Source organism: Solanum tuberosum, unplaced genomic scaffold (genome assembly GCF_000226075.1).
Source record: "Solanum tuberosum cultivar DM 1-3 516 R44 unplaced genomic scaffold, SolTub_3.0 scf00531, whole genome shotgun sequence".
In the NCBI taxonomy this organism is placed as follows: Eukaryota; Viridiplantae; Streptophyta; class Magnoliopsida; order Solanales; family Solanaceae; genus Solanum; species Solanum tuberosum.
Window position 1 is genome coordinate 197,027 of NW_006239449.1, and position 10,074 is coordinate 207,100.

Sequence of the window (10,074 nt, forward strand, 5' to 3'; positions counted from 1 at the left end):
TTTACCCCACCCCCAAAACCCCCCCCCCCCCCCTCTCATAAGTCATTTCATGTTTGACAACTTGCTAAATTCAAATTGTAATTATTAATTTAATCCAATATTATAATTCACATTTTTACAAAAAAAATTGATCATATTAACCTAAATAAATCCCATTTGGAGCAAATATAATTTATTTAGTTACATGAACAATGGTTATAAGTGAGGTTTATTAACACAAGACTTTTTAGTAATGACGTACGTAAAACTTTCTATTTCAAGCAGTATCATTTTTTCATAATATATCCTCTATTTGTACTTCTGCATTTAAATCATATATAGACATGTTCAATAATTTTGTCTAAGGTAGATCCGCCTATGCCTTTTAATTAGCACAAAGAATATTAAACGCAATTGAAGGGAGGAACTATAATTTATTTATTTATTGGAAGAAACAACGATAATGGTGATGGTCAAAATGTGTGTGATAGTTGACGAAGATGTTGGTGATAGCTGAAGGCGGTGCTAGTTGTGATAATGGAAGTGGTTGGTAATAGAGAGAATTAATTCAAAATTATATAGTAATAAAGCTCCGATCAAATATAATCAGTTCCTATAGAGTATGAAATCTTTGATAGGGTGCGCGTCTCTCGAATGGATCCTTAATACTGAATATCGAATTGAAAAACAAAAATATCACAAAATTAATTACTATTAATTTCAATCATATAATCATTTGGTGGTTGACTCTAAAAAAAATAAACATTCATCATTGTCTTAAACGACTCAATTTCTTTATTTCAAGTCCTAGTAAAGTTAGTATCATTTCTCATAATGTTATAGGGATGAATAAAATCATATGTTATTCTGATTGTATAAATATATCATGTCAATATAATTGACAATTGAGACAAGGTGCCTAATTGTGATGTAAATGTGGCCAATATATATAACGTAGCGTCTAATTTGTCATCTCAACTCGAGAATATTTTTGTTAATGTCAAATTAGTTGTTGAATAACGAATATTGGACTTTATTTGATTGAGTTGATGAAAGCACTCTAATTATAAGATTATTAATTAACTTAAAATATAGACAAACCTCCATTTACAAAGAATTATTGTTAGCTGATTTTTTTTTTCATTTTTATCTTTTGACAAATTATCGAGTATTGAAATAAACTTACTCAAATAGAATGAAAGATTCATATATGCCATTTTAAACCAAAATTTAGAGAAAGTTTAAATTAGTTCATTGAAAGTAGTCGATAAGTTTATCATCATAACAACAGCATATGCGTTGTAGTTGATAAACATCAAATATATTATAAATATCTCCTCTTATGTGTCTTTCGTTGTCTTTTTTCAACTTTTCTCAATGCCACGTTCCGAAGCAACTGAAAGTTATAATTTGCTTTTTTTATGCTGAAACTGATTTTATAAAAAATGTTATGTGTTTAAATAGAAGTGTTCAAATCGATAACAAATAATTAGAATCCGCGTTCAAATCGATAACAAACAATTAGTATATTTATCATTATTTTTGTTAATGTCAAATTAGTTATTGAATAACGAATATTTGAGTTGATGATAGCACTCTAATTATAAGATTATTAATTAACTTAAAATAGACAAACTGTAACAACCGGGTTCCGTCGTTATAGAAATTACAACGGGGAAAATTTGGGACCGAAAAACTTTTTCGTAGTATTTGGATTTTTCCAACCTAATCCAGATTTGGACAAAATCGGAGTCTTTAAGGTGTAGGGAAATCATGTAGCAATCGGGTGATTTATTTATAATTCTGGTTACATGAGTGGTTAGATAACTCGTTAAGGAATATGTACGACTTTACAGAATTGAATTCGGGCGAGTAGAACTCCATAATCGATCTTAGCGTGAAGGGTATTTTCTGAGCATCGTGGATTAGAGGTATGTTGTGAAATGGGGATTTTGGAATTCTTAAAATAGCTCACTGGTTCGTGCAAGCCGCCTTGGCAGGGGTTTTGGCCGCTTTGGCGAGGCCACTGAAGCGGGATGAGGGTCATTGTGGCGGGTTTGACGCGACTAAGGTTGTAAATAAACCCCTAAACGACCTCATTCTGCACTTTTCGATTTTTAGAGCTAAGGAACGGACCCCATGCAACTCTTAACAGTTTTCCACCATTCTTGAGGCTAAAGGTAAGCTTTTCACTCCCCGAATCCGTTTTTCAATCTGTAGAACGTAATCTAATGGGTAAATATTGATAGGGGAGGATTTTGATCTAGAATTTATGGTGGAAACAGCCCTAATTGGGATAATTGGGATCATGGATATGATCTAGGGTTGTTAGAATTGTTAGTAGTCTCGGTAATTAATGATTGTTTAATTGATTCCCGTGTTATTATGATTGTTTGTAGACCAAGAACAAGTGGAATGAATCCGGAAAGGGAAGGATTAAGTTTCTTAGGGTTTTAAAGCTTGTTTCGAGGTAGGTGATGGTTGCGATTCTATGATTGTGTGATGTATGTTTATTCTTGCTTCATTATGATACATGTTGTATATGAATGTTGCATTATTGATCACACTTGTTGTAAATGAGATAGATGAACGATGGTTACCATGGAATCATGACATAAATGTATGATCTTGAGGATATACTTGTGATTGTGATTGTGGTGTGTTGAATGGATCGGTTGCCACGTTCTGGCATAACTAACTTGGATCGGTTGCCACGTTCCGGCATAATTATGGGATCGGTTGCCACTTTCCGGTATAATCATTGGATCGGATACCACGTTCCGGTATGCTAACTGTTTGGGTTTGGGTTCCATGAGAGGACCAATGACTTGTCTTAATTGTGTATCTTGAGAAAATGTGAATTTGTTCATTGTTCGTATACTTTGATGATATTGTATATGTTCGATATGTGCATGTGATTATATTGATGTATTGACTAATGTATGTTACACTTAGTGGGATAACCGTGTGATCCTACCAGTACATTGTGGTTGTGTACTGATACTGCACTTGCATTTTATTTTTATTTGAGTACAGGGCATCTTCAAGCGGCTACTGACATACCTCGCTTAGAAGATCAGTGATCGTCGTTCGAATTCAAGAGTGAGCCAATACTTCTGAGCTGCCATGAGTTCTCCTTTTGCCTATGTCCATATTTCCGGACTTAGACAGTTCTATTAGTTATTAGTACATTAGTTGGGGTTGTATCCCTTCTTGTTTAGACTTGGTTCATTGTTAGATGTTTTGGTACATTGACTTTCAAGTTCTAGGCATTACTTCCGCAATGTTAGTTTATTATTGTTAGACTTTTGTTAGAGTTTATGGGAACTCTATTTTTTTCCTTAGTATTTTTCCTGCTTTCGTATACATAAATGTCTTAGTTTTGGTTTAGTTGCTTGGTTTGAGTTGTAGTAGTGGTTCTCCCACCGGAGGGTTAGTGTGGGTGTCAATCACGACGATTTGGGTCATGACACAAACCACCATTTATAAAGAATTATATTTTTAGCTGATTTTATTTCCATTTTTTATCTATATTTTCTTATGACAAATTTTGAGTATTGATATACACATACTCGAATAGAATTTATGGAAGATTCATATGTGCCTTTTAAAACTAAATTAGAACTAACGCCTGACAGTTATGAGAAAATTTTGATTTAGTTGATTAAAAGAAGTTAATAAGCATCAAGCTAAGTACTAAAAATATCTTATCACCAGTATCTGTTTTTGATATTGAAACTGATTTTTATAAATAACTAATTATGTGTTTGAATAAAACTATTAAAACGATAATAAGAAAAGTAAGTCATATAAATTGGGACAACGGGTTAGACTTCACCTCATCAAATCATTTCACAATGGTAGAACCTATAGCTAGGCGATTATTACGTATGGAAACTTTCTCTTTATACTTCAGTCAACTCGAAGCACGTATAAATATATATATAAACTAATGCATGCTTGTACATAGACTGTAATCTTATTTTTTCATAAATTATTTGAACAAAGGGTCTATTAGAATTTAGAAACAATATCTTTACCTTTCAAGGTAGAAATCACTTAAAGTAAAGTCTGTATATTCTTTTTTCCTAATATCTCATTTTTGAAATTACACTGAATATATTATTGATGTTGTATTTCAATTTTGCAGAAACTAATTGGAACTGGCAAATTATTTATAGAAAAACTTTTCATGCTTTACTGTATGTAAGTTCGTTCAAAAATTAAATTATAATACAATCCTTTTTTTCACAAAGATTATTAGGAATGGAAATGTATCGAGTTGTGTATATCTTACTATCCTCGTTGTAGTTTTGTTGTAGTTGAAACTACACCTTATATAAAATATTTCGAGTATCTACTAATAGATAAACTTTTCATGCTTTACTGTATGTAAGTTCGTTCAAAATTAAATTATGATACAATCCTTTTTTTAACAAAGATTATTAGGAATGGAAATGTATCGAGTTGTGTATATCCTACTATCCTCGTTGTAGTTTTGTTATAGTTGAAACTACACCATATATAAAAAAATTCGAATATCTAAATAAAAATAAAGTTGATGATAAAATTAGCAGAGGTGCACGAACTAAACAAGGACGAGACTGTGCACCGATTTCGCGCGGGGCACTTCAGTCAGCGAGTGACCCCATCCAATTTTTGGACACTTGACCCTTCATTTAATCGTAAATAATATTTCAATATTTGCAAATATTTAATATGACATTCTTCAGCTCCGTAGAAGAAGCAAGTTACTCATTTTTAAAGATAAATAATATTGGCAACAAATAATTGGAAGAATGGGTTGTGAAAAGAATCCAAGAGAGTAATAAAAAAAAAGGTTTTGGAAGGCAAATTTGTCTTGTAATATAACACCAAATAAGTATAAAAGAAAAAGGATATATGTCTCGTATATAGATATATTTAAATCTATCAATAAGGATTGTGATAGAGTGGTTAAAGTACTTCTTCATTCTTAATCAGATATCTGGAGTTTGAATTCTCTGATACGGAGTCACCTTTGTTAGGGAGCGATTTACCCTCTGTGGGACTTTTTGTCATGACTTCGAATTTATTCAGGCTCTAATGTGGATATCGAACACTGGATAGGAAAAAATATATATTTAAATCTTTGACCAGGGCCCGTTGACGAATCTAGACCTTATCCTCCTTTATTACTCATTCATGTATGTATACATAATATATTGTTTCAAAATCTTTGTCCTACTCCTCGTGACAACAAGGAACTTCAATTTAATTTAAAATAAAATAGCTCCAAGATTTTTGTACGTATTTAATTGATTTCATATGATTTGTTGATTATGTACTGATCTCTAATTATGGTTAATCTAAAGTAACTAGTTATTGGACAGAAAGGATGATAAATCTATGGATAAGGATTAATGTAGAGGAAGGAGAAGGTTGTCCTACCTTTCCTCACTTACATGTTAGTGAATTCAACATGTAAAGTATGCATTCAAAATAAATATGAATTTATTATATTTATAAATTTTAAATCTTTTTGTGCATATTAATCTCCAATGGAAAGTAATAACTGATTTTTATTATATTTATAAATTTTAATTATTTTTGTGCATTATTAATCTTCAATGGAAAGTAATAAGTGATTTTATTATATTTATAAATTTTAAATCTTTTTGTGCATATTAATCTCCATTGGAAAGTAAGTTAAGTTGAATTGACATATATATCTTTTGACTCAATTTCATTTCATGCATGGAGGGTTGTTTTATTCTATGTCATGCCACAAGTTCAGTATACGAATATTAGTGAATCAAAATTTTCATGGAGGACTGTTTTATTCTATGTCATGCCACAAGTTTAGTATACGAATATTAGTGAATCAAAATTTTCACACCCAACTTGTGAAGATTTATTTCTAGTTAGCAAGGATAAAGAAACAAAGATGAACCAACAAAACTCGTCCTGAATCTACCAATTGACTCACTTAAAATTAGTTTAGAATTAATTGGAATCTCCATGTTTCCCTTTAGTATGTATTTTCTTCATCACATATTTTTATCATGTGTTGCAAAGGATGTCGTATGTTCTATTCAAAAGAATTTACTTTAAAATGTTAACTTATTTAGTTAATGAAATGATTTATAACTTCATAATTCAGACATTTTGAAAAAAAAAACGCTATATATGTAAAATCAAACATTGCTTGTGAGTTGTGACGTAGGAAGTAAGGAAAATCATGGGAAGATCAAGGGTGAGACATGGATATTGCCATTCCTAGGTAGGAGGGTTTTTTTCCGTCTGTAGTTTAGTATTCATATTGAAGTTGATTCATGTCGGATATATCTCATTTGGAAATATCTCTTCCTATTAAATAAAAATAATTCATATTCAAAGCTCAAAATTGACAGTTCTAATAAATAAGTAAAGAAGAAACAATTTCATCTACTACATCGCATACTTTGATGATTGTGATCAACAAAAGTTAGTTGCCTTGGAATTTGGTTGTGCCATCTTGGAACTTGTTCCCCTTCTACATCAAGGGACGCCATGCACACCCGACGTTCTTTTATATATAGAAATTCATTTTATTTTTGTATGATTTAGATTCAAAAACAACCCATTCGTGCAAGCTATATATATGTCAATCACAACCCATTCGTGCAAGCTATATAGGTCAATCATCATCTTTAATTTATGATTTGGTGCAATCTACTGTATGCCGATTTCAAGTTGTTAGTCACTCATTGACCTAATGATACCCTACACTACATGCATGAATCTCCATGGGCGTAGTATATATATATATATAGTAGAGCAACTTTCACATATAGCAAACATAAAAATCATATTTGTATGTTATAACTATAGTTTGCATAATTGCGCTCCATAACAAATTTTATGTTTGCTATGGAGCTTTTGATTTGTATAATTCACTACAAACATCCAATTTTATACAAATTGTTCAGTTTTGTATAAATTCATTTATACATTGTAATTTGTATAATAAGATATGTATTTATATAATGATAAGTGTATATGACGAAAATTTATGTATTTGTATTTGTATATACACTTTTCTCTCGTTTTATACAAATACAAACGCATTTTATACATTTTATACCGAAATGTATAAAATGACTAATTGTATATCGAATCGGATGACAAAAAAAGGGGATGTTTGCTGCGAATTACAATTAAAATAAATTATGGCTATAACATTTAATTTAAATTAATAATTTGCTATTTCATACAATTTTCCCTTTATTGTACGCATGTAATATTGTAATTTAGTATTCTAGTTTATTTCATTTTATTATCTCAAAAAGATTATTTACACCTTGTTTTCAATCATCTAAAACTCTTTTTTGTTTTTAATATTTTCATTTTGTGTTCAATAACACACCTTCTCTTAAGAAGATTGACATTCATGGTACTTTGAAGATACATGATGAAAGGATGTTAGCTAATAGAAATAATAAATAATCTTGAAAATAATAAACATACTTAAGAAAATCTAAGTAAAGAGCATATACAAATACTCTAATATATGATCGTTTAGACTTTGTCTCTTTTCAACATAATAAATAAGAACACAATAATCAGAACACAGTTTGACATGAAAATAAAAAAAATATGACAAGTAGAGTTAGAATATTATTTTATTATAAAGTGACTGGGCAGTCTGGGAACTCGTAAAGTTAGTTAATTATCAGTAAAATAAGGATACTAAGTTGATATTGATTCATATATAGTACGAGGGATTCGCAGTAAATATTATTTTTTCTCACTTCTGTTACATTGGGAAATTAAAGCCCTTTTATTTCATTATTTTAACCCTTTTCTAATTGTAGTATATATATCATGTGATCATCTCACAAATGATAGAAGCCAAATTCCATAGGACGTATCAGTAGCTGACCCTTCAACTATTATTTAAATTCTCAAACATAATACTCTATAAACAAAATTAAAAAAATAATACTCTATAAACTATTATATATACTATTTAGTAAAAATTTCTGATATATACTTCCTGCTGTTCATTTTACATGTTATATTTTTTTTTTGGGCACACCACTTAGAAATATTAACAAAAAAAAAGTAGTTTAACTAAATTATCTTTATTTATTTTTAATCTTTATTTAGTATTACTCTCTTTTTCACCATATTAAAAGGTGAATACTAATTAATTAGTTAATTATATCTTGATTTTTTAAGACATTAATTAATTTTGAACATCTATTTTTAGTAAAGATAATAACTACAATGGATCGGAGGGAGTATGAAATAGGCAAAATTACCCAGAGCAAACATATGCCCTATATATACCCAAATTATCGAGAATTTAAAAACATTACGAGAGTTTAAATTTTATCTGTTTTGCTTTAATTTGTATCTATTTGCTTGGAGCTATATTGATAGTATTTTCTTAAGTAAATTATTGCTACTTATATTTGATAAATTAACCAAACAATTGTTATTAAGGTCAAAATACTTCTAATTCTTAAATTCCGTCTTGCAATATACTAAATTTTGATTTTCCACTAGGTGTTCAGTACCTATATTGAAGCTCGATTATTTTAAATTTGTGCTACGTATAGGCCTACTCGAAGCTAAGTGCTCCCGTCAAAGATTTTCCTATACCCAAAACTCAAACCCGAGATCAGGAAGGAGCGGGCTCATTTGCACCACATCCTTGATAGTAGTCTCTAGACTCTTAATTAGTTACTATGGTTTCCTAGGAAACCTCGGATCTGCTGCAATATTTCAGAGTACCCATATCTCATATCTGGTTAGCCCATTAATATGTTACCATACGTTATACCCATTTCTTTCATCATTTCATCCCCAATCGAATGCAAGATATGATAAGAGGTTTCATAAATACACCTACCTAATTCTATATACTCTCAATTATTTATTTCTCTTCTGTGTGCTGCTTTTCTATATAATATAAATAATTATAATATATGAAATAGAAATTATATGTCATGCACATAGAAGTCTGGAGCTGTCAGCTAGCCCTTATAATTGACTTCATTGGCCTCTTCTAAACCTCAAGGGCTCATTTTCATTTTTATTAGTATTTTATAATATATAAACAAACATTTTAAAATTTTATGTTTATGAATTTTAAATTATCTTTAGCTTACTTAGTTTCGTATAAATTATTTGTACATGTTCAATAGATTCCTAATACAAATATGTACGTAGTTTTAATCGAGACTATTATATAATGCTATCTAATGTGAACTAGAATTCTAACTTCACTTCTGCCAACGTTTCGTATTATCTTATTTCTTTCTTGATATGATGACAACCTCTTTTATCTACTACTTTTCTTAGCTAATGATAGATTGTGTTTTTCTTTTACTTCATTTAAAGATTTTTTTTTCTTTTCTTTTTGTGTTTCCAATAACATATCTTACCCATGTTTTCACATGGACAAATGGTGCATGAAAACAAAAGCATTACTGTGTGGTGGTACATTGTACGTGGCCTTGTTTATCAATATATAAAAAAATATATTCAAGAATACGAAGGGGGCAGGGTGTGGGTTGTGGGGGGTGGGGTGGAAGAATTAATAATATCGAATAACAAGTAGTAATAATTAAATAAATTGGTATATAGGTTGGGGATATATGTGCTAGTGGTAGAAGGCGGTAGTTTTCCGTTAATTTAGCCCACAATAGAAAACGATAGAAGAATAGAGATTGAGGAAGACACACAGAATTGCCCCATTCCTCTTATTGGTTTTGGTGTAAGGTCTATGTGTGTGAGAGGAAAAAAATAGTCAAAATCACTGATCCGATTATTTTGAATTTGTGCTACGTAAAATACAATAAAAATAAAAGAGAAGACGTCGTTTTTATAACTTAAAAAACTTAATACAAAGACTTCTAATTAAGGATCGATGAATTCTAACTATCCCATCACACTCGTTCGTTAAAAGGAGTAAGTTTGTGGCTTTTAGAATAGAAGTGTGGCCCAGTAGTGGCCATTTGAGGATAATGGTAGTAGCCTTCATCCTCTCTGGACTAATATTAATTCAACCAATATATACATGGGGGTACCACTATATCCTCTACGCACCTTTCTAAATGATTTGCT